Source organism: Panthera leo, chromosome A1, assembly GCF_018350215.1.
Source record: "Panthera leo isolate Ple1 chromosome A1, P.leo_Ple1_pat1.1, whole genome shotgun sequence".
Classification (NCBI taxonomy): Eukaryota; Metazoa; Chordata; class Mammalia; order Carnivora; family Felidae; genus Panthera; species Panthera leo.
The window spans coordinates 157,738,044-157,763,445 of record NC_056679.1 but is presented as its reverse complement, the minus strand read 5'-3'; the positions used below and the strand labels follow the sequence as shown (position 1 = coordinate 157,763,445).

The window sequence follows — 25,402 nt, the reverse complement described above, 5'->3', positions numbered from 1 at the left end:
TGTGGAATTCATACTTTAGATGCTGGATTACTCTAAACCAATTACATTTGGGATCACTAATGAATAATCTAGAACATCATATTCAATAATCCCAATGGTCTATACTACTAATACAAAACCTGCAATTAGGTTTATTAATTTCTTAGAAATCTGAATGCATGGAGGAGGACAAAAAGTTTGGGACTTTCATGATCTACCTTCTTGTCTACACTATTTAAATCAACCCCATGTGTGCCAATGTTACTCTGCAGTTAAGCTATCTACAGTTAAGTATTCAACAAACTTTTTGAAAATGAAAATAATTATAAATTCCATCATTTTAAGATACAACTCAGAAGCTTTCCCTTCTAAAAGAAGATATTTGTATGGAACACAAGTCATTTGCTTTGGTGGTTCCTGAATAGCCTGTCAAAGCAGAGAGCTGTCCTAGGACACAGAAATTGAGACATGACCTGGAGGACACACTGCTAGAAGGATGGACAGACCCACTGCTGTGCAAAAGGAGACTCATTCTGGCCCAAGAGAGCTGATTGTTGAATTTTCAAGAATTTCTCAAATAATTTGTGAAACACTGCCATTATTAAAAACTAAATCATAGAAATTTACAACTAAATTCGTGAAAAATAAACATAATAAATTCTCAAACATATATTACAATAAATCAAAAAAATTCAAAAATCATCATTTTCTTAATTATTTTACTACATTTATTGTTATCCCTGCTCTTGGGGTTATTTACATCTACTGTATCTGAATGGAGAAAATACTGTGTAATGGGGTGCTGCTGCACTTTTCTCCCCAATTGCGTATGTCGTATGTCGTTGACACCATGCTTAAGTATTTATACCATGGAAATTGACAAAAGCTACCAGTCAGGGCTTGATTGATTGTTTTGTTAATTTTCTAGATTTAAGAAAGTGATGAGAATGTTAATGAATAATGAAAGTGAGAAAATGTGAAGAATGTAGATTAAATCAAAAAGGTGTCATCTTTATGAGTAACTAAAAACAAACAAAAAAACCCAAAAAGCTTCAGGAAATGTTCTTACAGTATTCAAAAATTATTAGCTACTTCAGCATCCATTCATGCCATAGATGAACTGAAATTCTGACGCAGGTCTTCGCTGAGTCATCCTTGTTTTATCTGTTAACTCACATGAAAATACAAGTGATGTTCATGTCAAGACTATGTTCTTTCATCAGTTGCAACCATAGGTTGGCTAAGAATACTAAGAATACTAGAATACTAAAAATCAATAAGAGCAGTCCATAAGAATCAACTGACTAATATGAAATTTACAATAAAGAATATTTATACTTTGTTATTTGTAACAAATCTTTTATATATACCAGAAGACTTTATAATAAATGTATGTACATAATCATGAATTTATTTCCTTGGCAGCACACCATGGGGTAGATGGGCATTTACTTAGCAAGGGAAAAAGAAAACTTATATACCCTAATCAGTACTTAAAAAAAGAAAAAGGGGATGGAAGGAAGGAAGGGAAGCAGGACTGGAGGGAAGACATAAAACATAAATGGAAACAATACATACAATTGATTCTTACATTATATGACTCTTTAACATTCTTAGTATATTTCCATATAGACTTAGTCCATCTCTACCCTCGCACCCCCCCCACCCCTGTCACACACACACACACATTCTCACCAGTGAACGGGCCCTCAATCCAGCTGTGCCTCAGGTTTCTGCTCTACCTTTTTTCTCCATTTCTTCTGTCTTCCCTTACCACCAACCCAAAGACAATGTTCCTTTACCTAGTGGGAGAAAAGACTGAGGAATCTGCTGAGTTGTCAGATTTCCACTCACACTTTCTCCTCTCCTATCACCCACTTGCCTGACCACTCTCAGAGCCTTTCATTTCTCCTCAGCCACTTCTAATCTTCTCAAAATCAAAATATTTATAAATATAACCATTAAATGGCAGTAACTTCAGTACCAACCCATGTGTACATCCCTTCTCCGAATTCCCAATTTTCATGTCTCACCAAGTCTCCCTTAGCCTTCCTCATGTCAGTCCTGGACCATTCCAGGATCTATTTCCCACTATAACACCTGGTACTTCTTCCTAACTCACAGACTCAGTGCAAAAAGAGAGAGAAAAATGGAAAATATTTGATCCAGGCGTATAACATTTATTCACATTCTTGGCCAACCCAAGACAGGACTGCAACCAGGTACCATTTGTTTGCTTCTTTGTTTGTTTTGTCTATTTCCTCTACACACCCTCCTTCTGCTTTCTGGTTGATCATGTTCTTCATTAAAACTACTTCCAGACTGTGGGAGACCATGTCTGTCTGTTCTCTTCTGTGCCCCCAATGCACAGAACAAAACAGAACTCGGTGAGTCAACCATCTTCCTGATCTTATCTTGTAATGCTTCCTCCAGCAAATCTTACTCCTCATGGGTTCTACTGTTTTAGATTCTGCTAGATGATGGGCTAGCCAGATCAGTTGTCCAGACTGGAGCCAAAATGAGGTTGTACCCTGAATATAGCTTCATTTTAATCCATAGGAAAGAGTACTTCAGCTCTTTCCTTTTTATGGCAGTTGACACTCTATACCTTATATTATATTTATATACGACTATGTCTCATCTCCCACACATCTCTGTGAGCAAAGGACTGATATATTTACTTTTTCTATATTCTACATAGCTTGTACACAAATGTACTCAATACATTTTATCACTTGAGTAAATTATACATACATCTATCTATCTGTCTACCTACCAATCAATTGGTAGATAAGAGTTTAATAAGGACAAATTAATAGAAGAAAAGTAGCATTAGAAAGGAGGCTACCTACTGTCACCACAGGTAAGGTTAGCCCTACCTACACCAGCCTCCCCAGGTAGGGAGAGAGGATGGCACACAGCAGAAGGTGCTAATGCAAAGGGTCTCCCAAGTACCTAGACTGTAAAGAATAAGCATGGTCCACATCCTCTCTGCTGTTTAGCTCTGAACATGTTGTGGGGATTTCATTAGCATTTTAAAAAAATTACAGTATATTCACCACAGTGGAATCTCATGATTTAATTTTTTTCTTTTTAAGTCTAAAGGTAAGTCCACATCACACTTTAGCTGGGTCCTAGACTTTTGCCAGTTTGAGCACACCTGGCAAGCAAAACAGCTGGCTTGAACAACTGAAGGTCACAAAATGCAAAATTATGAATGCTACTAAATCTAAGCATTAATCATATAATCAGGGTAATTAACCTAACTTTCAACACACAGACTGTGGCATGAAATAAAAACAACTGCCATTTATTCTACATTCTCCTCACTAAGGGCAGCATTATCTACTTAAAGTAGTGCTGACAATCATTTTCATGAAATACACATTTATCAATCTTTCATAGGAAATCTCTTGTGATTAACTGCAGCATCTACTTCTGCTTACATATCAGATGTCAGTGCTTACGGCACATTCATATGATAAATATAAACCATAAATCGTCAAATGTGCTGTCACCAGTGTTCTCATAACAGTAACCCTATGGGAGAGAAGGCCGCTGTGGCAGAACTGTAATTTACAGTCCTTACCCAAGACAGAAACATAAGATTCTTGATTTTTCATTTCCTGTATAATTACCGCCCATCCCCCTTAATCATATTATAATAGATCCTTAAACATAATGTGAGTAAAGACCTCTGGTCCTGAGAGCAAATGAAATGATGGTGAGGGTGGCATAGAGATGCAGTTATTAAAAACAGGTTAAACAAGGATCCTCTTAGCATTTCAGATCGGCAAAAGAAGCAGTCAAAGGCTGTTGCTGACAGACACAGATTGTATGATAAAAAAACAATAAAAGGCATTGAAATAAAATTCACTGTAAGTCTTCCCTGGATCAATCTGTGCTTACCAATCCATGACTGACTCTTTTCATGGTCTCCCATCTCTTTGGTTAGTCATAAGTCTTTCCAGGATACAGACTGGATATGGGTGGCTGCAAAGGTGTGGCAAGATCCTTTTTAAGTTCTAGTTGTCATGGTTAGGCCAGTTTTTGTCTTGAGATTTTATTTGGTTTTTGCTTGTTTGTTTGTTTTTCCACTGGTATTATATTTCAAGAGCTGCAGTTTGTTTCTTTTGTGCAATTTTTGCCCTGGGAAAATTAAGAGTAAAGATTATATATGGAACCAATTGGAGACTTCCTTGATCAAAATCTGTTCTTTAGATGAATGGTTATTATTGCTGTCATACCCTAAATCCACCTGCTTGAGTAAAGAAAACATTTAAAATAATCAGCTTATATTATGTTTACAGGATATGACATTTTGATTTGTATTTTTTATGCATCTATTTCTGTAAACACCATGGCTTGCACACAAAGGCTCAGAAAGTAAAAAATGCTAACATAACACAACCAAGAAAAGTGAGAAAGCCAACTGCTGGTGTATTGGGCTGAAAATTTTTGAACTCAGCTCTCAGCTGAAGTTCTCTTTATGAACAATGCTTTTGCTGGCAGTTTCATGCTTCTCGTGTGTAGCCAGCTCCCTGCTGCCATGATGTTGTGAGTGTGGCATCCGTGGCACCCCGACCTGCTGTCTGAGTGGTGTAACAGAAGGATGGTTTAGGACATCAGGCCTCTAGAGCCAGTGAGTATGCTTTTGGGAGTATGTCTTTTGGGAGTTTTCTAAGAGGTTTTTCCAAATTCAAAACATCCATGGTCAAATTAGGACAGCCTTCTGAAACTCAGAGAATATCCTTCTGGGAGATTTGCCAGATCAAATCCTATCATCCAAATTATAAAGCTGGAGCAACCTTAGAAATTATCTAGTCCAAGCCCTTCCTTTACAGATGAGATAATCACGACCCGTGGAAGTTAAGTGGCTTGCTGCTGATCACACAGATAGGGCAAAACCAGACAAGATTCCAGGTCTTTCTGGTCCAAGAACAGTTAAACGAAATGTTCTGTTATAAATTGAAAATAATATGTCTTAATTTTGGAACTTAATAGTTTTTTCAAACCATTCGAAGGAGGGGGTGTGAACATAATCTAATGAAATCAACAAAAAACAATTCAAGATACAGTAGAAGATTTTTCACAAGGCAGTACACAAAAAATTTCCAAATGAACTGCATAAACAGTTTTACAACACACATATTATTTTACTAGTAAAAGTATAAAATATATTGTAAGACTTACAGTATTCAAATAATTTTTATAGGTAGAGGAATTTTAACAAGTTTAAGGCCTTTGCTTTGGCAACTAAACCCAGTGACATGCAGTTTAAAAATATCACAGAAACTAGGTTTGAGGGGATTGTGCCCCCCAGGGGGGCCTTTGAAAAGAGGGTGTCTGAGAAATTCCAGTCAATTCATCAAGTAGCATAACGAGATGGTGAATAATAAACTTATTTATCTAGTCCATCATTATGTTTAATTTTTGGACTTTGAAAAAGAGACACAACCAAGATCAGAGAGTGGTTTAAAATATTTTATTTCTTCAATGCCAACATGTTTAATTATTTCTCCTAATTGGAGCTCAAATTCAGAGAGTTATTTGAAGTTTATTCATCATCCAAATTACGTATAACTATTTTTTTTTCTTCAGAAGTTTGTACCATTTTCAAGACATCCACACATTTCTCTAAATTAGGTGAAAGAGACAGAATACTAAAGAAATGAATGTGATTATAGGCAATGAAATCACAGGCTGGAGAGAGATCAAGTGAAATCAATAGAAAATAAATTTCCTGACCTGTGTTCCTTTGAAGGCTGAAGTAGGAAAAGAGTCACTACAGATACATTTCTGTCAGTCCATTTTTAACAATTCTGGTGCTGCCCAGGCATCATATCATCTCATGAGTTAGTCCTAAGACCATAATGACATAGGCTATTAGGCTTCAGGGGTAAGTTCAAACAGCAACGTGTTAATATTTAGTCACACGGTTGCCCTAATTAAATGGATGCCTTCTTGGAGCTTCAGTGAGTGATTCCACAAGTTGGAAAGACAACCTTGAGAATGTGTAAGCAATATGTCAGTAATCAGTAACTGGAGGCTAGGGCTTAATTCTGGAAAGCTCCAATGACCAACATGATACAAAATATATTTAATAATATTTACTTTCCCTGTATGTTAAAAGATCAAAAACTCCCCCTTCGAGTTGATAAATAGCTGTGGTTCCATACCCCCTCACACATCCTTCAGTGATTTCTCTCGCACTGGACTCTCTGCATCCAGAGGGATTGTGCCTGGCACAAGGTCCAGTTGCAGCTCTAGGTCATAGAGTGTCAGATACTTTGAATGTTACTGCTGGTAGAAGTTTCTGAAGCCATACAGAGGCCACAGGGGACTTAGGTTTGAACAAGAAAAGTCCTAAGAGGGTCTTACCCAGGTTGAGGGGAAGGTGGCAGAGAAGAGTTGAGGAGAAAGAGGGTTTAACCTGACTATGTGTCACGGAAAGCTGCCTGGGGGCAGGTATGGGGCATCTAAGAGGCAGGCAGGAATGTAGGAGAGTAGACCCGGCCCCTCATTGACTGTGGGAAGTGACACAGCATGCCCAAGGCAAGAGCCACTGAGATTTCCTTCTATACACACCTCTCCCAGTCCTTAATAATCCCACGAGTTTTTATGAAAATTTATGTGAAAAAAGGTCTGACAAAACATGAAAGGGAAAATTTGTCTTCTTTTTTAAAATTTATATTCTTAACTTGGCCATGACCATATTTCCCATTATTTCCCTTCAAGCTGAATTTGTTATGAAGGTATGGAACCAACCAAACATACTATTTAAAACTGTACAGCCTCTCATGTGTGATGGGCAGGGACCATCCATTGCTCTGGGAAACAGGCCACCATTATCCCTTCCTACTAGTTCCTATCATTCATTTTTTTTTTAATGTTTATTCATTTTTTTGAGAGAGAGAAGGCGTGCTCGAGTGGGGGAAGGACAGAGAGAGAGGGAGATACAGAATGTGAAGCAGGCTCCAGGCTCTGAGCTGTCAGCACAGAGCCTGAAGTAGGGCTTGAACTCAGGAACCCCAAGATCATGATGTAAGCCGAAGTTGGATGCTTAACCAACTGAGCCACCTAGGCTCCCCCTATCATTCTTTTTATAAGGAAACATCACTCATCTCTTCTGTAACCAAGAGTGGGTACACACATGTTGTAAGACTTTTTAAATTTAGATATAATGTTGGTTCTTGTCCATAATCCCTATCCACAATACTAAAAAATGAAAATAAAATTTAAAAATTCCTTAACTCATCGGCAGCAAAATCTGAACTACGGAGAAGAGATCAATCTCCCATGCAGAAGAATACTAAATAATTCAGATGCTCCACCCTCTAGGACAGGGAACATAATCCCCCACTCCTTAAGTACAGGTCATGCATAGTGACTTCCCTTCCAAAAACACAGAATGAAAAGGGAAGAAAAATGTGTAGCTTTATAGTGGGGAAATAAGACAAAAAATACCACAGCCAGGTAATCAAGGTCAACATTAACAGTGATAAGTCATGCTAATAGTATGTACCCTTCAGATGTGATGAGAATGGCACTCTCCCTCTGTGGTCAAACCCATAACCCCAGTCTAATCTTAAACCATCAGACAAATCCCAACTGAAACATAGTCTATAAAATATCCGACATAACAACAAAATGTAATGGAGTGGCCTAGATGGAATCAAGGAACAGAAAAAGGATATTAGGTAAAAATTAAGAAAACATGAATCAAGTATGAACTTTAGTTAATAATAATGTATCAGTCTTGGCTCATTAATTATGGCAAATATGCCACAGTAAGGTAAGATGATAACAATATTTAAAACATAGGGGAACTGTGTACTATCTTTGCAATCTTTCTGTAAATCTAAAACTGTTCCAAAATATAAAAATGTATTAAAAAAAAATAAACTGCCCTGGATTAACATGAGGCTATGTATGCTTTTTACTTATCACATAGTGATCAACAGGTTTTGCTATGAAAATACCAATGTATTTAATAACATGGCCCTGCCTCAAATATTCCCAGTGTAATGCAATATATGGTTTATATACGTATTTCTAAAATCCAAAAAAAGGTATTAATTCGGGAAACATCTGGCCCAAAGGTTTCAGATAAGAGACCATATACCTGAAATACTGTTAGTGCTAATAATGTAATTAGTAACGCATTTCAGTTGTATGGCAGCTTTAGTAGACATTTTCAGTTTAGCCTGAAACTCTAGCCAAGATTGATAACAGTGATAGGAATTTTTGGTTTACTATGTTTCATACAATTATGTTTATATAATAATCTAATTGGACCCTTAAAATCTGTAAGAAGGAATTCTTACACATATTTTTGAAGGAGGTTAAGTGAGGTTCAGAAAGGTCAAGTTGTTTGCAAGCAATGTGACTGAGAGTCAGATATAAAGGACCCTCCCCTGACGTTTTCAGGACCCAACATAAGAGTACAAATGATAGTTCCCCAGCCCAGTGATCTACCCTGTCTTTCTTCCCACCCTACATCTATCCCCTTCAGGCCGCATTCTGTGAAAATTTGGACCATCCTGCCAGCTTATCTCTGGCCCCAGTGTGTTCCCAGTAGCCTGGGCAAGGAATCCAGAATTCTGAGAGCACAGGGACAGTGGTTTCAGGTTGGCATGTGTTCTTGGCCACTCAGAATTCTCTCTCTATGAGGAGGGCTGTGTCTATCAGAGGGTCAGCGTGAAGCCTCAAAAATGGGAATCTAGGGCCTCACCTCAAACTCCAGATATAAAGGTTATAAGGCTGGTATTCAAATTCATGTTTACCTGACTCAAATGTTCATGTTCTTGCTACTATAATGTGTCATCAAGGAAAAAACATGCCTAAAGACCACAATATCAACCTGAAAACTGATTTTTGAAATACATTGTATTGGTAAAATAAGGAATATCAAAAAAAGAATATCTTAAGGTCTAATATTCATATAGAATACTGGCAAGAGAGACTAGTTACAAAGCACTCTAACTCAAATTTCTAAAAAAAAAAAAAAAAAAAAATGAAAATCTTAGATCCCTAAATCACAGAACTTTGAGTTTTAAATACATTCATCGAGGACCTTCTGTGTACCTGGCAGCCTGTTTGGGGACTGGCTCCTGTCTAAGGGGCACAGATTCTAATGAGGCAAATTATTTCTCCCCACCAATGGGAAAGGGGGAAAGACTGCACAAATTCCTCTGAAATTCAGAAGTCACTTCTCTATTTACAAAACATTCTTTAATAACAAAAATAGCTGATTTCTTACACTGTCTGCATTTGTCAGTTTCTCTGCTGAGTGCACGTTGCTTGGATGGTGAATAGATATAAAAACTAGAGACATGGAAAACTTTGGCAATTTACATTGTACTGTCCTTTCCTGGTCTTCACAGGGAGCATATTTTACCTCTCTTTACCTCCTTGGGTTGACTCTGTACATATGACTACTAGATGTGTCGGCAATGTAGATTCTGTCTCCCAATCAGATAGTTCCTTGAAAGCAGGGGCTGTCGGTTAGACCTCACTTCCTGGGAGTCCCCACAAGCCTGGGTGCCTTACTCCCTGCCCCAAAATGCTTCATCTCCTGGTGGAGACCGAGTGCCAGCTGGAACGCCAGCAAGGCTGGGAAAGTGCCATCAGCACAGGCACTCGCTGAGGTCACCGTCTGCTTGGGATCTCAGCTTTAAATGGTTGAGTCCACATTCCTGCAGAGACTCTCCCCAGGCCTTCTCTAGGCTGCCTGTTCATCTTTCTGCTCTTTTTATTTCCTGAGTGAACAAACTTTTGCCAGCAAAGGCAAACCACATTTACAATCATTGTGTTAAATTGAGAAGGTATATCTGCCCCTAGTGACAGAATTGTTGACATCTTACCTCTATTATTTTGGATGGCATGCTTACAAGTAGCCTTTTCTCAGCCTTACACATAAACAAAGCCCTAGAACAAGTTAAAAGGCTTTCCCTCCCTCCCGGGACTGTCAGGGGAGGAGCTCTGTGTTTCTTTCCCCAGCTGTCCCTACACTCCATAAAAGGTCACCAGCACACTAAAAGAGACTGCTTGTCATGGAAATTCTCAGAAAAGGAGAATGTTATCTGGGACCATCAAGAGCTTGAGGGCAGAGGATGGGAGCTTCCTCACTCTTTACAGATTTTAGATCTTACCTTTTATCAAAGTGGTTTTTTCCCCAACAATGATCAATTAAGTCTTAAACCTCAGTGAAGGAGGTATTTATCCTGTTTGTAGATGTGGCATTAAACTCAGTGCCCTGAACAAAGAATGAAAATACCTTTGGTTGAATCCACCCAAATGTTTCCTGGACGCTGATCATAGGATTCCACACAAACTTTACACATGCTGTTCCCTCTCCCCTGGATTCTGCAGGCACCTCCCTCCCCCAACTCCCATGAAACACAGCACAACTGACTCTTTCTGATTCATTACCATTTCCTGAAAGGTCATCCTTGTTGAGCTATCTAACTAGGCTCTCTACCACTACCACCCCTCCCCACTATTCTTTAAGAACATAGTTTCTTATATACTATATATATATATATATATATATATATATATATATATATATATGTTTATATATATGTTTGAGAGAGAGACAGAGAGCATGCAAGCAGGGGAGAGGGGCAGAGGGAAAGAGAGAATCCCAAGTAGGCTCCACGCTCAGTGAGGAGCCCAATGCTAGGCTCAATCCCACAACTCTGGTATCATGACCTGAAGGGAAATCAAGAGTCAGATGCTCAATGGATTGAGCCAACTAGGTGCCCCCCATATTTTATATTTTACTCATTTACTAGCATATCCAGGTTAAAGGAACCTGGATCAGTATGTCATGAACCCAAAGTGATTTATCCTCTCCCACTTCTGGGAGATTTAGCCTTCAAATCTGCTCAACTTCCTATGTTCTTCACTGTTGGGAAGATAATGAAAATATCCCACCAGTCCCATAACTGTCCTAGTCACTTCCCAGTCATAAACAAATAGTCCCTTTTCTTGGGTGACTTTAATATCAAGACTCTAAACCTAAGCTAATCCACAATTTCTCCCCTCTGCCAGCTCATATCTCCTTCAGGCTTGACAGCTTGTCGAGGAAGCCAGCCTGTGTCAGCTTTCTCACTTTACCTCTTCCCATCCTGGGCCCTTTCAAGGTGGGGCAGGGGATGGAGGAGGATAGGGGAAGACAGATCTAACTTGTCAGATTTGGCTGTAATCTGGAGTTGATACCTCTGCACTTGGCAAACACCCAAGCTTCCCAATCCTGCTCTTTGTGAAGTTTTCAGAGGTTCCCATCATAGCAGATGTCTTACCTACAATTGCCTTGCTAGGCAAGACTCTTTCTGGTTGGTCCCATAAGAATTTCCCCTCATTCCCGCTCAGCTGCCCCATTCCAGAGGCCTATCTTTTTCCAGTCACCTCATCCTTCCTTATGGTCCTCTTTGTCAAGTTACCTTCAAGATGACCCTGTCTGGTCTTGTCTCAGTCAATTCTCACCCAGTCAACTTTAAAAGTACTGGCCAATCCCAATGGAGCCATTTTTTTTTTCTCTCTGCTGCCCTACCATATCCCATTCCTACCCTTACTATGGCTTCTGCTTTGAAATGCCTCAGATATCAGTCCTTAAGTCCCAAAACTCCACAAAACACAAAACAGTGCTCTCTCAGACTGGTTCCCTAGAAGCCTCCTCCCAACTAGGTTTGAAGTCATCCCCTTCCTGAAGTGAGGACAACTACACAGCACAGTGACAACTCTTCTTAAAGAAATTCAAACAGCACTTGAATCTCTCAGCATACTAAGCCTTCTCTTCAATGCCCTGAAGGTGGATGATGGGTTCAGGCTGGCAAAACCAGTTCTGAGGTACCCTTTTTTCAAATCCTGGAGAGGTAGTCTAGCACTTCAATTTAAAAAGCCAAAGAACCTGACACCTACTGCTTTGTTCTTTGGTGCCTCAGCCGAAACTGAGACAGAAATATCCTGTTACTCTTGTTTGTGGTCATTCTCCCCATTAAGCTATGAACTCCAGAAGGGCAGGGACCTTAGCTGTTTTATTCATCAATGTATCTATCAGAGCAGCCTAGGAGAATTCCCTGTGTAGATTCCCAGCGGGTGCTTAATAAATGTTTCTTGAAATAATGAATATATAATAAAATAAAAGTGGTGATGACGCAGATACCACTTTAGTGAAAAATAAAAAAAAAAAAAAAACTGAAGAGACTTTCATATTAATCAATAAAATATCTGATCTTGAAATAAATTACCTTGTGATTCCCTGTCTTGAAAGAACCTCCTGAAAGACCGAAGTCTAAATCTTAGACCAACAGTTTTCATTTTAAGCCAAAAAATGCCTGAGGCACAGACAACAAATGCTTACACAAGAGTTAACAGATTGGATGCTGGCTGATGATGCTAATATCAATTCTTTGTCTAGACATGCAATGCCAGTTCTGCTGACACATTCTTCCAGAGCTTTTTTGCAGGATGTGAAACTGGCCCCTGGGTCAGTGATATTCAGAATTAAGCCTGAACTCTGCAGAGAAAACTCTTCCACGGGACTCCAACCCCCCATACTCTGCCCTTGATGAATTTTTACCAAGCTCTCTTCCACAAGGACAGGTGGAGAAATGGGGAGGCACCACTGTATTTTATTGAGATTGATGCCACATCCTTCTTGTCACTAGGTAAAAGGGTGGGAGGAGACAAAGAAGCTGAAAAAGCAAATTTCTCAAGATTCATTCCATGGGAATCCAACCAACTACATGGGGGTGAGGGTATACACAAGGGCTACTACCAAAATAGCCTAGCAAACACCCTCCCTACACAAACATTTCTTCAATCCATCAGTAAGGTAGTGGGTAGGAGGAGGTGGTTTAGAGTTCAGCCTCCAGCTCTGGGAAGAATGGGAAGCAGGGTTGTAGAGAGAGCTTGGCCTTACAAGTTTGTTCCTGCTTTGCACACTCAGCCTCCTCATAGCCAAGCCTTATTCCATAATCCCCTTCTATGCTCTTCAGCAGAGCTGATGTCAGAGAAAAGATCACAGATGCCAAGTAAGAACCAAAGAAACTGTCTCTCATAGCAATTGCATTTAAAAATAAATCTTTAAAAGAATGCTTTATATTAAGATTTATCTAAGGAGGATCCCTCCTCACACAAATATAACAGTTTCAAAATTCTGCAATAGAAATTGAGACCTTAGGAAACATCTGTTCTGATGCCTCACATTTTACAAGTGAAGACACTTGTAAACTTCGTGAGAGGTTATGTGACATGACCAAGATCACACAGCTCTCACTGAAATCTGCTTCTTCCAACTGTAGTGTCTTGCTTTTTCCAATTCATTATGCTGCTTTCTGTGTATACGTAAGCCCGTCTTCACCTATCCCAGGTATGGAATTGCAGCTATACTTCTGAAATGGATCAGATGAATTAATTTAAATAGTCTCCAATTTTTATAACTGCACATCATGCTATTGCTCTAGCAAATATTAACATAAGACAGCGTCTCTACCTTCAAAAAGTTAACTTCTAAGTTACACAAGCTGCTTTGGCCTGAGCATTTAAACTAAAGTTTAATCCTAACTCTGCCCCTGACTCACCAGGACGCTTTGGACTAGTCACAAAATTGTCTCAGTTTCTTCATCTGCTCATTGGGAAGAATAATGCTGATCTGTCACTTGTTAACTTAAAGGAGCTGCCAGTCTTGTAGCTACTAAATAATTGTGTGTGTGGAGGGGGAAATCCTATAAAGATTCTAAGTATAAACTGAGACTATGTAACAAAGCCATCAAAGTACATAACTCAGATGCTTTCTAATAATCATGACATATAGAATTTTAGTTTACCAAAAAAGACAGGTGACTGCTACCAGTCAAGCACATTCCTGCAAAAAACCACCTCTTCGCCATATTGTTTCAACATATCAGAGATGTTAATCAAACCTGTAGAATTTAAGGAACAAAATTGAAATGGAAATTGGCCTCAAAGCTAGTGAGACTGGGTGTGTAGCATGTTACAAAGGTTTCATCTGCCAAATAAAGTCTTCTCATCAGCAGAGGGAAAAAGGAACTGCTTTCCCATGACCAAAGAGTCTCTATGTGGCTGGGAATCCTGTTCGCCACTATCAGTTTTTGTGGGAGCACCACAAAAAAAGAATTCCAGACAAAGGTAGGCAACAATAGTAAGAGGCAATCCGATGAATAAATTAAACCTAAATTGTGGTTTGTTTCTCACTGACAGTATTCTTTACTATATTACCTAATACTCATCTAACAATGGGATTTGTACAGATGGGATAAAAATAAATTCCGTTCCTTTATTTTCAAAAATGCCCACAAGATGATTTTCAAAGTCCTGATACTACTTATTGCCAATGGAATCCAGCACCATAATTGCTTTAATAATTACCGAAAGAATTATGTGCTTGGCAAAATTGGCAAAGAAAAAGAGATGGTATCTTATTTAATCAGTCCTTAATAGAACAACTAAAATGGCCTAATAACGAGGGTTTACCAAATTATTTGTAACAGGAGATGAAGTTTTCACAATGAATTTTTCTTTTGAGATAATGATATCATTAGACACTGTGTTTAATGCCACACAGACAATTAGGAATAAAACAAAAAATTACTCAGAAGAGAATGAATATTTTTTAAAGGAATAATAATGTTTGAATAACTATAAGCAGAGGTGTACATATGGGTTTGAGGGCTCATGGGATTCTTTCTACGTCCAGCTCTGCCTAACCACAGAACATGGACACTAAAGTTAGTCGGGTGCCATAGTGGAGATAGTTAGGGCTTACTAGCTAACTGTGTCCCCCCGCCCTACATTTCCCCGCCTAATTTGCAGTTAGGTGGGGGTCATGCAACTAGTTCAGACCAATGGACTCTGAGAGAAGGGAACCTGAGTCACTTCTAGGCTGGGGCAGTAAGAGCTGATGTGGCTTGCTTATCTCTTCTCTTCTCTCTTCCCCTGCATCAGCAGCAAAGAGGTACACGTTCCAGATGCTGTAGCCCCTACAGAGGAACGCTACTGACTCATATTGGACTTGACATAAGTAAGAATAAACCTTTGTTGTGTTAAGCTAATGAGATTTCAGGGGCTCATGTTGTAGCACTAGGATTAATTACTCTGACAAACATAAAGGCCCTATGTTAATATGTTCATGGTGGCCTGAAACTTAAATTTATACTATTGACACTAGGCTTTTTAAAATACTATTAGAGGGAAAATAATATATTTCCTTCTTTTTTCCTCTTTTCCTCACTCTTTCTGGCCCTGCACAGTCTAAGGCAGTGGTTCTCAAAGTGTGGTTCCCAAGACCATTAACATCAGCATCATCTGGGAGTTTCTTAGAAATGTCAATCCCCTGGCCCCACCCCAGGCCTGTTTACTTAGAAATTCTGGGAGTGTGGCCCAGCAATCTATATTTTAACATACCCTCCTAGTAATTCTGGTGAACACTCAAGTTTGAGAAACAATGAACTGTCTAAGGTAACCTTTCCTTGAGTCCACCTGAATGTGATCAAAACGCAGCTATTCTTCCCCTTTATAAAATATGCATTCGGGCAGATTTTGAACTTCCCAGGCCTTTTTATGCCCCTGTCTTTTTTTCAAATGTCAGCTTTTATATTGATTAGCTATAAACAGATTTACTATAGCAGATTAAAGATAACTGCAACATCTTTGTCACTACCTCCACTGAGAAGTGAAGTCTTCTTTCCTCACCCCCTTTGAATAGACGTTGGACCTGTGACTGCTCCCGACCAATAGAATGCAGGGGAAGTAAAGTCGTGCACCCTTTAGGCTAGCCTTTAAGAGGACTGGCAGCTTCCACTTCCTGCCTTGTGAAATCCAGCAGCCATGCTACAGGGAAGCCTAAGTAGCCATAAGGAGAAGCGTGGAAGGCCTTGAGGAGAATCAAGACCCCCCCCCCCACCAGAATGCCCCCACTGAGCTACCTGCTGATGGCCAATATTACCTGTCCACTACTATCTTGGCCATCTTGCATGCTCTGGCCCAGGTGAGTTCCAAGATAGCTGTATCCCCAAGTGACCTCATGTGAAGCAAAAGGACTCAGCTGAACCCAATCAGCCCAGAGAATGAGGAGATATAATATAATGATTGTTGTTCAAAGCCACCAAGTTTGGGGGAAGAGGAAAGTTAAGAAGCAATAAAGAATCAAAACATTCACTTTCATTGTTTTTGAAAAGCACTATCTAAGTCAAATTTCAATAAGGTCTGATTAACCAAAATTCTTCTGTCTCAGACAAACTGACTCCTTGGCTCCTTACAATGGTGTTTTCCTAATATTTCCCTCTCCTTAGGCTTAGCTACAATAATAGGCAGCTTCTCCATCCTCAACTCTGAAAGCTTGCAAGGATTTCTCTACTAACTATCCAAGAAGTTTCAAACGGAGATCTGAGTCTTTTGCCTCCCATATCCATTACTATCAAGGAGAAAGAAAAGGAAATAGAATCAGTAAGTTTATAGCCTCATCAGAGGATCTCAATATAGTTGGGGGAGGAGTCAGATTTTACTATCTAAATAAAAATTTTCCTTTCCACATTCACCCCCAAGTATAGTCATCAAATAAGATTAGAACCTGGTTACCAGAAAGCTTATAGCTGCAAAAATCCTAGTTTTGAATTTTTTATTGAAAGAGATACTTGCAAAATGAAAGAAAACTAATATTAAGTGTTCATATCCACTAAATTATGGCTAAAAACAGCTTCCTTCAACGGGCTGACTATTACAGATACATAACAGAATTTAGGAATGAATTATATAAGGCTAAGAGTCAAAAACTAAGCATTCAAAATGTAAGTACATTCCCAGAAGCTATAAATAGCAAAGGACCAAACTTGCAAAGAAATTGCACCCAAAAACATGATGCTGGGCAGTAAGCTCCTAGACAGTAAGTAACATATCTTAGCTCTCTATCCTCATGATCCAACACCATGTTTGGTATATGTGTTTATGAATAAATAAATGAATGAGAGTCACGCAAAGGAAGAAACAAAAGAGAACAAAGTGAAGAGGAAGGAGTGATAGGAAAAAGAATCAAATATAAATCCCTCTAGGAACAGATATCACTGAATTTTTCAAAGGTGCTTTCTCAACTTCAGCACTCTGATACATAAGCAATTGGGATATAAACCTTGGTCAGCACATGTAAAACACAGCAGCTAAACAGGCCCTGCAGCTTTGAGCTCCCAAGGCAAGTCAGACCTCAGCAGAGGAGCAAGGCTTTCAGCACCTTAAAAGGAACTAAAGGAAGGAAAGTTCTCACACTCCTTCCAGGCCAGTCCCTAACATCTTTAAGAGAAAGGATTTGGTAGTCATTTCATAATAAAAGGGGTCACCTGGAATTAAGAGGAAATCAATTCTATATGTACAGAAGCCTGTGTCAACCTGGAACTTTTAATACTCAAAATTCTTTTTTTTTTTTTAGTTTATTTATTTATTTTGAGAGAGACACAGACAGTGTGAGCAGGGGAGGGGCAGAGAGAGAGGGAGAGAGAGAGAATTCCAAGCAGGCTTCGCAATGCCAGTGCAGAACCAGACTCAGGGCTTGAACTCACAAAACTGTGAGATCATGACCTGAGCCGAAACCAAGAGTTGGATGCTTAAGCACCTGAGCTACCCAGGCACCCTGATACACCAAAATTCTTGATGGTAACTTTCAAACATTAAAATTTCCACACTCCACACCACAAAAGGGACAGATTTTCACTTAGGACAATAGTCATATGCTAATAGTCATGGTTGTTGTTTATCAGCCATTAAAACAACTATTTATCTTTTTTATAAATTTCTTTTCATTATTTAATTTTATATAAGTTTATTATTTAAGTCATTGCTCATTTTCTTACTCTAATCCTCAAAGACCATCCTATCAAGTATATGTGTGTGTGTGTATATACATATATATATATATGTATATATATATGTAATATATATACATATATATATATAAGAGATTATATATATATATATAAAGTATATATACATATATATATATATATATATATATATACATATATATATATATATATTTATATTTGCCATGTTTTACAATACATCAAATCAAAGAGTCAAATTTTGGACCTGTAAGAAAATGTTTTTTACAAGCTAATCCCAATCATTTTATAGATAGAAAAGTCTGAGATCTGCAGAGTTGAAGTAACTTAACCTTGTTAGAGTAAGTAGTTACCAAAGCGCTACTGCTGATGGACAAATTCATCCTTCAGCAATCATGAGGGAAATAGGCAGCTTGGCACTCTACCAGTCCCTGGGAGAACAAGGATGAAAATGGAGTCACTCTGTTATTCTCTTACATGTATTGCCTATATATCCATCCAATGATTTCCTAGCATATTCACTGAATTGTATTATTTTCATTTACAGCAATTTACCTTTAAGTCATTATAATACCTTTATTTGGACACAGGGGCAGATAACATAATGTCCTTTATGGAAACTCAGACACTGTCATGTTGACTGATATTTCAAAGAGTCTGACAAGTAAGTCAGTGGCACCAGTGCCAAATGTCAGGGTCTGTACTTAATCCAACTAGATCACACTATTAGAAATAGATATCCTTTTGAATGTCTGATTGGATTGGATTAGGTAATAACACAATAACTAGCAAGCAGCAAGAGACAATTAGTATGCACCTCATGAAGGTGTTTTGGATGTGCTTCATTTTGAAAGAGGAATGTGAGGTTGCCAAATCTCAGACGAGTCATGTTTATTCCTGTACCTGAGCTGCTGAATGATACAAAATTTTCTTGAGTAAATTTTTAAATCTTTTTCTGGCTGCAACTCTACCCCATCTCTGCTCACATCAGCGCATTAAAGGATATACAGTCAAAAGCTCGCTGTGGGCTTCAGAAGAAGAAAATAAATTCAACGACAAGTAAAAACAGGAAGTGCCATCCTAGTATAATTTAACATTCACAGTTTTCAAAGTCTGATAAGAAACTCAAATTCCCACACTCTGCTCAAAGGAAAATACTATCTCTTTGCTTAATCTGGCTTTTATTCTGTATCTGTAAAACATGGAGTAAACTGATCTGGCAATTTTATGCTCAATTTAGTCAATGTAGTGCACAATTCAAGTTTCAAAACATAATATGATATAGCCAGTTGGGTGTTTACATTTACCAAATTAACTAGATCATTGCTAAATCATTTCCCTTTGTTCTTTTTGGGTATTTTCCTAAGCATGGGAATGTATGGGATGTACCTATAGTCACAGAGGTGACAAACAGTTATTCAAGTTGTCAAAAGTTGAATGTACACCCCCCCCCCAAAAAAAATCAGCATGTAAAGTGGCCTGATGCCCACATCAAATACTCCCCTACGCAGCCTCCTAACATGACTACACATAGTCCCTTGGCCCTGTCTCAATGTGGCCAAAACCACATGCACCTGGGTCATGGGGCTGTAAGAGACAAAACTCATCTATTATAAGCCACTATCTCTATTAATAACTCGAATTCATCTTCACAAACTGTAGGGCTTCTCAGGAGGGCACAGAATAAATCAACAATACCAAAATCAGCAAGACTATACATAGCTATGGCGATATAAGCTTAACAAGATCAAATATTTTTAAGAGCATTTGATTAGGCTTTCTGGGGTGTGGGGTGGGTGGCTGCCATTGCTTCTTCAGGTAGATCAGCTAACTCTACCTACCTGGGAATGGGTAAAGAGCAGTACTCTTCCTATTCTGCATCAATCAAATCATGTTTTCTGGAGGAAAAGATGAACTTTATACTGGTAGTCACATAGAGACACTATTGTGATGCATCTATGTTATGTGAATGGAGAATGGGTCTAATTGAAGAATTCCAACCATTTCTATGCAGCAAGGGAGGTTCAGTTGCTAGATCTCCAAACTTTTCAAGAGAAGTCAGAAATTAAAACTTTTGTTATAAATTTTCCTGACTTATTTTAACATCAAGAGACCAAACAAAATAGGTCTATACTTAGTTTGGCCAATGACCACTGGTTCAGATGTCTTATATACACAGGGATTTTTACTTACTTTATTTTTTAATGTACTCACTATATACTTATTTGACCAATCCTTATTTATTTATGACGATCCCAACATTAGTTTGATTCTACACAATTTTCTTGAGTCAACTGGCTATAGTTCCACTATGTGCTAACTAAGGAAAATCCACCTATGAATAAGATAACATTTCTGACATCAAAAAGACACAGCGGAGAAAAGTCAGGAAGTAAGGTGTGTTGTAATAAAGGAGTGTATTCAGGATAAATGGGATGAATTTAGGGAGTTAATGATGGCAGATGAAGTGAAAAAGACCAGGTAGCAAAGGCCTTATATGCCATGGAGACGTGGATACCAGCAGCTACCATTTACTGAACACATAAAATGCACCAAACCCTGTGCTTGTATTGTGCTTATACTACCTAGGTTAACTCTCATACCAACCTCGATGAGGAAGGAACTATCATTATCTCCATTTCATAGACGAGGAAACTGAAACTTAGAAAGCTCAAGTAAACTGCCCAAGAACATGGCTGTATATGGCAGAGTCAGAATCTGGGCTCACAACCTGTATCTAATTCCAAAACCTATGTTTTCAACCACTATGATATTGCTAAGGAATTTGGATTTCAGCCTACAAGTAATGGAAAACAAGTGAAGAATCTTAGGCCCACATTATCCTATTCCGTTCTAACATTCCATGAGCTAAACAATGGAAAATATGATTACTGTTTTATATCTGGAGAAATCAAAAAAGGATAAGCAACTCAAAGCAAGGGAAACAACGGTCTCCCACCACACAGATAGCTCAATTTCTAGCCCACGACTAATTCTGGTTTTATATGGTTGGCAAATATTACCTTTTAAACACTTGGTATGCTTTCAGCAATCATACTTCTTCAAATTCAGAAATTCCAAGAGCACATTCCCAGTTAAATCCTCTTGTCAGCAGAACCTTAGCTATTTCTAGCCAAGTTCTTCCTAATTTGTGATGTAAATCTGAGAAATACAAAATAATTACTGGGACAAAGGACAGCAGTCATCAACCTCTGATCTCTGACAACTGTGTGTGTGGGACATACAAATCCCATCTGAGTGTCATAATGAAATAATAGTATACTAAGAATTTACATACTAGTAATTTAATAACATTCCTTGGGTTGACTTATAATTGCTGTGAAGCATTTAAGCACTCAACCTTCCAAGTTATGGCCATAATATTTTATTCATGTATGTGAAAGTTTGTCTCCATCAAGTTTCCCTGCAACAAAATTTAACAACACTTTTATTATACAGGTCAAGGCTAATAGTTAAAAAGAGATTACTTATTTATAACAGTGCTATAACATGGTTGGGTCAAAGCTATGACCAAGATATTTCTTTGCTCACAGAATAAAAAAGTTGCATAAATGGAAATATATTCTGGTCACTTTTGTTCCCCAAATATGTCACACAGCTAGAGAGTATAATTCTAATGCTTTCCAGAATGAAAAAATACAGTAACTTTCTCCATAAAAGATAAATAACGACCACTTGTTCAGCACTTATAAATATGTCACAAAGATCCTTTGAGAAAGGAATACTACACCAACTTTTTCAGAGAAGCAAATTGAGGCTCAGAGAGGTAAAAGAACTTTTTGAGATCAAAAAACTAGGAAGAAGTAATCCCTAGAAATTGAACCCAGAAAAATCCTAAGTCTATATGTTTGACTGCTTGGAAGTCTTACACATTGGAGAGAAAAATAAACGAAGAATGGAAGAAGTGATTGATACAAAGCAGCTTAAGGTTTATCTAGATTATATATAATCCTAGATTTCCTAGATTATATAATCTAGGAAAGTGTTGGGAGGGGCGCCTGGGTGGCTCAGTCAGTTAAGTGTCCAACTCTTGATTTCAGTGTAGGTCATGATTTTACAGTCATGAGATCAAGCCCCATGTCAGGCTCTGTGCTGGGTGTGAAGCCTGCTTAAGATTCTCTCTCCTTCTCCCTCTGCCCCTCCCCACTCTCACATGCTCGGTCTCTCTCTCTGTCTCCCCCCCACCTCTCTCTCAAAAAAAGTATTGGGAGACAAGTGTAAGATGTTTATGAAAAGAGAACAAAATATAAAGATAAATTATAGAATGGGGAGATCTGCAAAATCTGTAACAAGCAGAAAACTAGAGATAGAAGGGAAATTCCTCAAACTGATAAATAACCTCTACGAAGTAACTACAGCTAACATCATACTTACTGAAAAGATAATGGATTTTTTGTCCCTTAAATCCAGAATAAGATGAGAATGCGCCCTCAAAATCGTCCAGGTCATCAAAAACTAGGAAAGTCTGAGAAACTTTCATAGCACAGAGAAGCCTAAAGAGACATGACAATTAAATGTAATATGGTATCCTGGGTGGTATACTGTAATAGAAATAGGACATTAGAAAAAACAACTAAGAATATCTGACTAAAGTATGGGCTTTAGTTAATAACAATGTATCAATGTTGGTTCATTAATTGTAACAGATACACCATACTAATGCAAGATGTTAATAACAAGGGAAATGGGGCAGGGAGGATGAGGGTCATATGGGAATTTTCCATACTATCTTCATAATTATTCTGTAAATCTAAAACTGTTCTAAAATTAAAAGTTTATTTAAAAAATACAAATATAAAATTGCTAGTTCTAAAAGATAAAGAACTATAAACTGAAAAGAAGAAAACAACTCAAAATAAGAATAAGCAAAGGCTATGAGCAGGAGAAAAATCAAAATGGCTATAAAATTTAAACAACCAACCAAAAAAACAAAAACAAAAATAAAAACAAAAACAAAAACAGAAAACAAAAAAAGCCCAACCTCATTGACCCCATCAGTGGGCAAAAGGTATAGAAATTAAAACATGATACTCTTTTTTAAACATCAGTTTAGCCTACATTTAAAAACGTAAAAACATCCTTGGGGTACCTGGGTGGCTCAGTCAGTTAAGCATCTGACTTTGACTCAGGTCATGATCTCACGGTTCATGGCTTTGAGCCCTGCGTCCAGCTCTGTGCTGATAGCGCCGAGCCTGGAGCCTGCTTTGGATTCTGTGTCTCCCTCTCTCTCTGCCTTCCCCTCCTCAGCCTCTGTCTTTCTCCGTCTCTCTCTGAAAAATAAATAAATATTAAAAAAAAATTTTTAAGTAAAAATATCCAGTGTTTAGAAGGATGTAGGAAAATGGACATATTGCTGATGGAAGCATGATTGCTAGAACCTTTCACAAAGTAACGTGGTGATATCCATTGCAAATAAGAAATGCATATACATCTTGACCCAGCAATTATCTTTCGGGAATCTATCCTACAGCATTAAAAGCACCAGAATGAATGGATATATTCAAAAGAGGTCTAACTGTAAAATTACAATAATGTAAAACAGTATTTTTAGTGGTTAAAAAAATTAAAAGCAAATTTAATGTCCATGATAAGGATAATGATTAAATAAACTATAATATATCCATACTATTATGCAGCTACTAAAGAATATGACATATACCTATTAACCAGAGAGATGCTATGATGTAATTTTAAGTGGCAAAAGAAAATTACAGAATAATATACCTAGTAGGAAAGTAAAACCCTCTACATGTGTCTCTATGTTTAAATATTTTTGGAAGACAACACACCTGGCTGAGTTACCACAGGACAGTGAAGTTCTGCTTTAGACTTATTCTCTTATTACTCCTCATACATACAGATAGTAAAATTAAAATAAAATAAAACTTCAAACATAATTGTCCTATGTTGGCTTAGCTGCACTATATTAAAAAAAAATTAATGTCAGAGCTTCAGAAAGGATTGACATGATCACTTTCTAGAAGCAACAGTGTAACACAGTAAAATGAGAAGATATTCTCCATGGGACCACAGTAACCTATTTTCTCCATCAAGAGAAAAAGCACCAAGTTATTTATTTTTATCAGTGACCTACATAAGCGGATTGAACCCAGTAAGTCTGCATTTGCCTCCATATGTGTGCAATTGTTAATTTTCTAGAAGTTGGGCAAAGGATGCAAATTGTGACAAATTCAGAGAAACAGCATTTTTGAAAATAAAACGAAGTCCAGTATATATGAGTATCAAAACATACGCAGGAGAACCAAAAACAATAATTTCAATCAATAACCATGACATCAATAACCATGGGTAGCATCTGAAACCAGAAGTCCAGTCAGCAAGAGTTGGAAGATATAATAAATATATATAAATCCAACTGGGTAACTCTAGAAAGAAAAAGCCAGAAAAGAGAAAAGCTAGCAGAACATTTATAAACAGCTCTGTTAAAGCTTCATTCAGCAACACAGATGAAAGATGGTATCTGAAGCTATTCAACCTAACCATTAAACATTTGGCTATATTTAAAATCATATACTGTTTGACACAAAGCAATGCCAATGCATGTTTTGAAGGAAAGGGGAGAAAAGAAGAGAAGGACAGAACAAGGCAATTAGAAGAAAAGTAAATGATGAAAATGTTCAATAGAGAAACAGTTACTCTTAAATTTGAAAAACTGTAAAAAGGAAGAATTTCTAGAGTTTTTGTGGATTGAAAGAACAAACAAATAAAACTACAGTTTTCTTGCCAACCTGGTTATCCCTAATCTTGCAAATCCCCCTCAGAGTAAAACTCCAAACAGTGAGTTTTTATGGGAAAGCTTGAAGCACACCCACTGGACTCCATAGTAATTTTTCTAGACAAGTGGATGAAAGATAAGATACTACAAGAAGCAAGGCACAGAGGACTCTACATACCAAATAAGTATATCAGTGTATTTCAGATTAGAGCTTCGGAAACATTAAGACAACAAGCAAGAGTCAGGCCCCAGACACAGAAAAATTATAATGATTTCTCTTGTAACCAGGCCTGTCACATAAGGGGTATATATTAACTCCAAAGCATCTCACAAAGGAACATAAAACGTCTTGAAAGCCTTACTTACACCCAAGGCATTGGTTTCGGCAAAAAGAAGAAAGAGTAGAAAAGAACAACCTGTGACCCAAACAAAAGAAAAACTAATATTTGTAGATTTGCAAATGTATACTCTGATTAAAAAGCCACTTTTTTTCTTGTCAGACATGTCTCAGAACTCTCCTGAAAAAAATAGAGTTTTTCCCCTAGAAACTTGAAGTTTCTCACAGCAAGATAATTTTGAGAGAAAAGGGTGTGAAGAAGATGCAGAGGGGGCACCTGGGAGGATCAGTTGGTTAAGCAACAGTTTTTGTGTGTATTTGAAGTTAAATTATTAGTTTAAAATAGACTGTTATAAATATAAGATGTTTTATGTATAAATATAAGATGTTTATAATATAAGATGTTTTGTGTAAAGTTTATGGTAACCATGAAGCAAAAAACAGTAGTAGATACACAAAAGATAAAAGAGA

The 25,402-nt window shown here is 37.8% G+C and overlaps 1 long non-coding RNA gene across 2 annotated transcripts; it reads right to left on the bottom strand.

Annotated features, from left to right (window-relative positions):
- Positions 1-1,669: 1,669 nt before the first annotated feature.
- On the bottom strand, positions 1,670-22,988 carry LOC122201053. 2 transcript variants are annotated; one of them, XR_006194055.1, is made up of 7 exons: positions 22,948-22,988; positions 22,233-22,351; positions 21,136-21,261; positions 20,861-20,999; positions 5,728-5,841; positions 3,889-4,128; positions 1,670-1,781 (listed from the first exon to the last, which is right to left on the bottom strand). It is a non-coding gene; the product is annotated as an uncharacterized LOC122201053 (long non-coding RNA). The 2 variants fall into 2 exon arrangements; XR_006194062.1 differs by lacking the exon at positions 5,728-5,841.
- Between the last annotated feature and the right edge of the window lie 2,414 nt (positions 22,989-25,402).